This window comes from Lepus europaeus, chromosome 12 (assembly GCF_033115175.1).
Source record: "Lepus europaeus isolate LE1 chromosome 12, mLepTim1.pri, whole genome shotgun sequence".
NCBI lineage: Eukaryota > Metazoa > Chordata > Mammalia > Lagomorpha > Leporidae > Lepus > Lepus europaeus.
Genome location: NC_084838.1, coordinates 5,296,784 through 5,304,935, shown reverse-complemented (window position 1 = coordinate 5,304,935; position 8,152 = coordinate 5,296,784).

Here is an 8,152-nt window from a genome sequence, read left to right as displayed (position 1 = left end):
TTAAAATTCCTCCCTGGAAAATCAGATAATCAGGGAAGCCAAACACCGTGAAATGAGTGTGGTCCCTGCCAGGAACCCAGAGGGAGCCTGGGAGAAACGGGGGTGGGAAGCGCGGGCATGGCACCCACCCCCGCGTCCAGCGGGAGCGAGGCCGAGGCCGCGGTGCGGCATTCGCCAGGGCCCCCGTGTGGCAGCCGCAGTGCAGCTGTGCCCGAGCGACGCCACTGGCGCCCAGTCCTGGCTGTATCAAGTGCAGCGCAGGGAGGCCTGGTGTTAGCTGGGCCGCGGGAAGGAGGCATGTGCAAAGGCCCCGGGGCCTGGAGGGGTTTGGCTCCGGAGAGTGGAGGAGGGAGGAGGCAGAGGGCGTGGCCCTGAGGTGGCAGGTGGCTGGAGGAGCCCACGGGCTGTGCCGGCAGTGACCGGGCTCAGGAGGGAGCCGGGAGCAGTACACCCTGCTGTGCTGAGCCGAGACAGAGAAGAGGGGAGAGCAGAAGGGGAAAGTGCAGGGGCGAGTCCCTGGGCTCTGCTCGGCTGGCGGGAAGACGCTAGGGTCCTACTCCAGGGCAGATGGGGCGGGCGGTGGGGCTCCCTGTGCTCCAGGCTCAGAGTGGGGGAGCGGAAAAGCGGCCTCACGTGGGGGTGTGGCCCAGCCAGTGGGCTATGTGGGGGCGTGGCTCAGTCTGTGGCTACGTGGGGGCGTGGCCCAGTCTGTGGGCCACGTAGGGGTGTGGCCCAGCCAGTGGGCTATGTGGGGGCGTGGCTCAGTCTGTGGCTACGTGGGGGCGTGGCCCAGTCTGTGGGCTACGTAGGGGTGTGGCCCAGCCAGTGGGCTACGTGGGGGCGTGGCTCAGCCTGTGGGCTATGTGGGGGCGTGGCCCAGCCTGCGGCTACGTGGGGGCGTGGCCCAGCCTGTGGGCTATGTGGGGGCGTGGCTCAGTCTGTGGCTACGTGGGGGTGTGGCTCAGCCTGTGGGCTACATGGGGGCGTGGCCCAGCCTGTGGGCTACGTGGGGGCGTGGCCCAGCCTGTGGGCTACGTGGGGGCGTGGCTCAGCCTGTGGGCTACGTGAGGGCGTGGCCCAGCCTGTGGGCTATGTGGGGGAGTGGCCCAGCCTGTGGGCTACGTGGGGGTGTGGCCCATTCTGTGGGCTACGTGGGGGTGTGTCCCAGCCTGTGGGCTACGTGGGGGTGTGGCCCAGCCTGTGGGCTACGTGGGGGTGTGGCCCAGTCTGTGGGCTATGTGGGGATGTGGCTCAGTCTGTGGGCTATGTGGGGGTGTGGCTCAGTCTGTGGGCTATGTGGGGGCGTGGCTCAGCCTGTGGGCTATGTGGGGGTGTGTCCCAGCCTGTGGGCTACGTGGGGGTGTGGCTCAGCCTGTGGGCTATGAGGGGGTGTGGCCCAGCCAGTGGGCTACGTGGGGGCGTGGCTCAGCCTGTGGCTATGTGGGGGTGTGGCTCAGTCTGTGGGCTATGTGGGGGCGTGGCTCAGCCTGTGGGCTACGTGGGGGTGTGTCCCAGCCTGTGGGCTACGTGGGGGTGTGTCCCAGCCTGTGGGCTACGTGGGGGTGTGTCCCAGCCTGTGGGCTACGTGGGGGCGTGGCCCAGCCTGTGGGCTATGTGGGGGTGTGGCCCATTCTGTGGGCTACGAGGGGGCGTGGCCCAGCCTGTTTGCTACGTGGGGGCGTGGCCCAGCCTGTGGGCTACGTGGGGGCGTGGCTCAGCATGTGAGCTATGTGGGGGCGTGGCTCAGCCTGTGGGCTACGTGGAGGCGTGGCCCAGCCTGTGGGCTACGTGGGGGTGTGGCCCAGCCTGTGGGCTATGAGGGGGTGTGGCCCAGCCAGTGGGCTACGTGGGGGCGTGGCTCAGCCTGTGGCTATGTGGGGGCGTGGCCCAGTCTGTGGGCTACGTGGAGGTGTGGCTCAGCCTGTGGGCTATGAGGGGGTGTGGCCCAGCCAGTGGGCTACGTGGGGGCGTGGCTCAGCCTGTGGCTATGTGGGGGTGTGGCTCAGTCTGTGGGCTATGTGGGGGCGTGGCTCAGCCTGTGGGCTACGTGGGGGTGTGTCCCAGCCTGTGGGCTACGTGGGGGTGTGTCCCAGCCTGTGGGCTACGTGGGGGTGTGTCCCAGCCTGTGGGCTACGTGGGGGCGTGGCCCAGCCTGTGGGCTATGTGGGGGTGTGGCCCATTCTGTGGGCTACGAGGGGGTGTGGCCCAGCCTGTTTGCTACGTGGGGGTGTGTCCCAGCCTGTGGGCTACGTGGGGGCGTGGCTCAGCATGTGAGCTATGTGGGGGCGTGGCTCAGCCTGTGGGCTACGTGGAGGCGTGGCCCAGCCTGTGGGCTACGTGGGGGTGTGGCCCAGCCTGTGGGCTATGAGGGGGTGTGGCCCAGCCAGTGGGCTACGTGGGGGCGTGGCTCAGCCTGTGGCTATGTGGGGGCGTGGCCCAGTCTGTGGGCTACGTGGAGGTGTGGCTCAGCCTGTGGCTACGTGGGGGTGTGGCCCAGCCAGTGGGCTACGTGGGGGCGTGGCTCAGCCTGTGGGCTCTGTGGGGCCGTGGCCCAGCCAGTGGGCTACGTGGGGGTGTGGCTCAGCCTGTGGCTACGTGGGGGCGTGGCCCAGCCTGTGGGCTATGTGGGGGCGTGGCCCAGCCTGTGGGCTATGTGGGGGCGTGGCTCAGTCTGTGGGCTACGTGGGGGCGTGGCCCATTCTGTGGGCTATGTGGGGGCGTGGCCCAGCCTGTGGGCTATGTGGGGGCGTGGCTCAGCCTGTTGGCCACGTGGGGGTGTGTCCCAGCCTGTGGGCTACGTGGGGGCGTGGCTCAGCCTGTGGGCTATGTGGGGGCGTGGCTCAGCCTGTTGGCCACGTGGGGGCGTGTCCCAGCCTGTGGGCTACGTGGGGGCGTGGCTCAGCCTGTGGGCTACGTGGGGGTGTGGCCCAGTCTGTGGGCTACGTGGGGGTGTGGCTCAGTCTGTGGGCTACGTGGGGGCGTGGCTCAGTCTGTGGGCTATGTGGGGGCGTGGCTCAGCCTGTGGGCTATGTGGGGGTGTGTCCCAGCCTGTGGGCTACGTGGGGGTGTGTCCCAGCCTGTGGGCTACGTGGGGGCGTGGCCCAGCCAGTGGGCTACGTGGGGGCGTGGCTCAGCCTGTGGGCTATGTGGGGGTGTGTCCCAGCCTGTGGGCTATGTGGGGGTGTGTCCCAGCCTGTGGGCTATGTGGGGGTGTGGCTCAGTCTGTGGCTATGTGGGGGCGTGGCTCAGCCTGTGGGCTATGTGGGGGTGTGTCCCAGCCTGTGGGCTACATGGGGGCGTGGCCCAGCCTGTGGGCTACGTGGGGGCGTGGCCCAGCCTGTGGGCTACGTGGGGGCGTGGCTCAGTCTGTGGGCTATGTGGGGGCGTGGCCCAGTCTGTGGGCTACGTGGGGGCGTGGCTCAGCCTGTGGGCTACGTGGGGGTGTGGCTCAGCATGTGAGCTATGTGGGGGCGTGGCTCAGTCTGTGGGCTACGTGGGGGTGTGGCCCAGTCTGTGGGCTATGTGGGGGCGTGGCCCAGTCTGTGGGCTATGTGGGGCCGTGGCCCAGTCTGGGGTCTCAGCCAAAAGCCCCTCTCCTCCGTGGGTAGCCAGGGCTTCCCGGGTAGGACTGGCGCCCCCGACACGGGTGGGCAGGGCTCAGACGTGAGCTGTGTGCGTGACTGGGCAGCTTCCCCACAGGAAGGCCGGTGGCTTCTGGGGGTGGGGGGATGGAGGGGGGAGAGAGGAAGAGGAGGGGAGGGAGGGAGTCAGAAGGGGGAGCAAAGGCAGAGAAGGGGAGGAAGAGGAAGGAGTGGGGGGGAGGGAGGGAGGGGGCGGGGGAGGGGAGGCAGAGAGGGAGGGGCTGGAGAGGAGGGGCCCAGGGCAGGGTGTCCCCCATCCCCTCCCTCCCGCGTGCTCTGTGCCAAGGGGTGCCCAGGTGGGCCTCACCTGTTCCTTGCAGGGGTGAGGGCTGCCGCCCGCTCAGGCCAATCCCCAGGCCTGGCCACTTAGGCTGGGGCTGTCCGTGGGCCTAACCCACAGCTTCACCCAGGGGCCCGGCGCCATGCATGTGCCTGTGTGTGTTCACGGGCATGTCACATGTGTGTGTGAGGCTAGCAGTGCCTACCTGAGCTTGGATCGTGGCTCAGCTGCTTCCCCACTGTGTGACCTTGGCTGAGTGACACAACCTCTCTGTGCCTCAGAGGCGAGCAGTGAATGAGTTCGCCCAGGGAAATCTCACAGCACAGCGCCTGAAACCGTGGGCTTCGTTTTAGCGCTGTGATCATTAGTCCCAGAAGGCGGACGGTGGGTTCCTTTGGGAAAGGGGGAAGCCTGTGGATGGGGCTCAGAAGCTTCTAGAAGCTCCTGGGATCGACAGCAAGGCGCTGTGGGCAGGGATGTCTCTGGACAGAGGAGGGCCTCAGCTTTCACGTGGGGGGGTCTCAGGCCCCTCCCCCACCAAGGCTGGGTCTCCCGTACCCCGGGATGTGGGGGTCCCAGCCGCACACTTCTTCCGCACCCACACCCCTGGGCCTGGCTGGGACTCCGGCCCCATCCCGGGGGCTCTGGCGGGCTGGGGGCTGCTGAGCACTGGGTGGGGGGAGAGGCAGGGCCGGCCCAGGGGGCCTGAACCTGCAGGGGCTCCGGTCTTGGCTCGGCTGTGTGCCCACAGGTCAGTGGCTGTGCCCCTCTGCGCCTCTGTGTGCGTGGGGACCATCGTGGCCGCTCCTCATTCTCCCCCGGCAGCCCCGGCAACCAGGCCAGGGGAGGCTGTGGGGGAGGGGCCGCCCGCCCGCGCCGTGCCAAGGCCAAGCTCCACGCCTGGGCTCCCGGAACAGCCACACTTGCCGGGTGACACTCGGGCTGCGGCTTCTCCGTTCGCACAATCCCTGACCTTGAACGACGCTGTGAGGAGCCGGCTCCATTGTGAGGTGCGGAGCCGAGCCGCCGAGAGTGCACAATGCAGAACTCATGGAAAACCCATCCGGAAGTGTCAAACCCACGTGCGCACACCCTTCCTGGTTAGCTGGGGGAGGCCCAGCGCCGGGGGGCCGCCTGGGGGCTCTTGTTCACGGCTCAGGCACGCCGCGCCATGTGCCCACGTCGTCCGGCCCACCGCTGGACCTAGGGGTGTTTTGCAAGGCCTTTGGGAGCTCGGCCAGTGCCCGATGCCCTGGGGGACCTGGGGACCCGCGACAGGCTTCTGGGGCCGGTCAAGACCAGGCCCGTTCTCCGCTGTGCTCCCCCTACCCCGTCTCTCCAAGTCCTCCGGCCGGCATCTACGCTGCCCAGCGTCTGGGCCCAGGCACCCCCATTCGCAGGGCCCAGGGCTCCTGGCTCCTGACAGATTGGCGGGGCCAGGACCAGCGCAGAGCCTTCTGAATGGGGAGGCCCCATGCAGCTGCCCCCCACTGCCCCCCCCCCCCGCCAAGGCACCTGCCTGTCTCCCTAGCACAGAGCCCAGGGCACACAGCTGCCCAGCCCCACCCCCACCCCAGCTCACAGGGAGCCCAGCTGCATAGCCCTGGCCGAGGTACCCCACATCTCCGCCCTGGCCGGGGTGGTGGCGGCTGCGGGAGCCCGGCCAGGGACGCCCCGGGGATCCCGCTGGACAAGCACGGGTCCCTGTCACCCGCACCGATTCCTGGTTGCTCCGCCCGGCATCGCCGTGTGTGCGGGCGCTCGAGAGCCAGCCTGGGAGCTGCCTTCCCCGGAGCAGCGCGTGCTGGGGGCACAGCCCCTGGAGGGGCACTCCCCTGGGGTTCGCTCGGCTCTGCAGCCACAGAAGTCGGCCGGCTCCTGGGAGTTGGGGGACATGGCCGAAGCCCCCACGGCAGCCAGGTGCGCGCAATAAGCCAGGCGGTCCCTGGTGCCTGGCTCAGTAGATGAGCTGCCCCTGAGGCCCAATTTAACTGTTCCCGAGAGCTCCGGCACCCTGGAGACACCGGGCCCAGCTGGGGGCTCTTAGCTCTGCTGTGGCTTGCACGTGCCCAGCCCCCAAAGCTGGCTCCCACGGCCCCCACGGTCGAGTGCGTGTGCCTGGCCTTCCCTTTCCTGGAGCCGTTGACAGGGGAACCTGGAGGCTTGTGGGCTGCCTGGAGGTGACGGCATCCACGTCTCCGTGGAAGGTGCAGGCCAGGTGTCGCTTAGGGGTATGGGTGGGCGAGGGTAACAGCAGGGCCCAGAGAGGCAGAAGCGAGGGCGGGGGTGTCTGTGTCTCTGTGTGTCTGTCTGTCTGTGTGTGTCTTGGCCAGGGGAACACTAGCCTTTCACCCCATCTTTCGTCCCTGTGCCCCTTGCCCCCACAGCCCAGGCTCAGAATCCAACACCAGCCGCAGCCTCTGGCCCCAGGCCACGCCCCCACCTGCTGCCCCCACAGGTCCAGGGCCCGCCCCACACCTTGCAGTGTGTGTGTGTGTGTGTGTGTTGGGGGAGAGGCTGCTCTGTGCTCCTGGCCCCTGGCCTCCATCAGGGCCCCCAGCGCTGCGTCTGTAACCTCCCGTTGGAGCGCCGGGCCCAGCCTGCTGTGAGCTCAGGGCCCAGCCCGTGGCCGGCACCCAGTAGGCCTTGTCCTAGTCCTAGTGTGTGCCTCCCTGTCCCGGGTGGGCGCGGGCCCCGGGGAGGGCTCCTTGGGGTCACAAGGCCTCTTCTATAGGGAACCCCTTCCGGAGGAGGGGGCTCTGTGGGGGGAGGGGCGCTCGCCTGCAGAGGCCCCGCCTCCAAACGCTGCCACACCAGGGTTAGGGCTCCCTCACGAGAACTCAGGGCCCAGCAGTGCTGGGTGACCCACAGAGCCCACGGGAGCCGCGCCTGGGCCTGGCCTCCCCGAGGGCCCCCCACTAACGCACTCCCCGTGCACCCCCGGCTGCCACCGCCCAGCACCTGGGCTTCCGCCCCCCAGTTCCTTCCCCAGATTCCTGCCCCCTCCAGCCCTGCCCTGACTCTCCCGGCCGCGGGAGGGGGGAGCTCCCACGCGGCCTCCAGCTCAGGAGTGGACCCCTTCCTGGAATCCCCCGGCTGTGTGCGACCCCTGTGCCCACCCCGTGACCTTGAACCAGACCCTCGCCACCCCGGCCTTGGGCTGCCCAGCCACAGATGGCTACGCGATGAGCGGCTTGGAGGGAGCCCTGTGCACGTGCGCGTGGCGCACCTGAGGGCTCTGCTGGCCAAGGACACGCGGACACGCAGCCTTGGTCCCAGCTCCCTGCGGCCTGGGGCGGGGGGGGGGGGGGGGGGGGAGGCCTGGCTCTCTTCCTTATCTGCCTAGCAGGACCGGAGCAGCCTAGCGGGGTGCAGAGGCCCTGGGGGGGGGGGGGGGCGGTGACTTTCCTGTCTCCACCCCTCCACGCAGCCCCCCCCCCCCCCCCCGCACCGGTGTGGCACAGGCTCTGCCCGGCTGGGGGGGCGGGGCTTGCTGGGATTGAGACCTGGCTCGCGGAGGGGTGTGGCGTGGGGGGCCACCTGCCTCGCCCAGCACCTCGAGTGGGGCCGGGGTTGGGGCGCAGGAGCCTGGCCTGCCCTGTTAGGGGGAGGGGTGGAGACAGAGCTGGGGCAGCCGTCGGCTGACCGCAGGGCCCCCTCCTCGGTCTCCCCAAGTTCAAGTCTGGGGGCAGGCCCAGAGGGGGAGGCATCTGTGACCGCGGGTGGGGACTGGCGTCCCTGGGAGACCCCACCGGGGCGGGTGTGTGTGCCGGGGGGCGGGGCGGGGCGGGGGGCGCGTGTGCCTGCGCGTCTGTCCGTCGTGCGCGTGCCGTGCGCGCCCCCGCGCCGAGGCGGCGATCCCTGCGGGCTGCTGACCGGGCGGGGTGAGCCCCGCGGCTCGGGGGTGAAGGAGGCATCGCGGCGAGAACGAGAGGAGCGGGCGCGCCCTCGGGGCCGGGCGGGCTGCGGGGACGGGGCGGGGACGCGAGCGCCGCGCGGAGGGAAAAGTTTCCGGGCCGGGGGCGCCAGGCGGAGAAGTTTCGGCCGCGCCGGGCGGCGCCAAAGCCAGGCCAACACTGCCCCCGCGTGGGCGCGGCGCGGCACTGCGGCCCCGCGCGGGGAGCGGGCCCCGCGTCCAGCCCGCAGCTCACCGAGAAATAGTGTGGGTTGGGGGACCCCCGGGCCGGGGGCTGCGGGGCGTGCAGGGAGGAGAGGACACCCCAGGGACGCC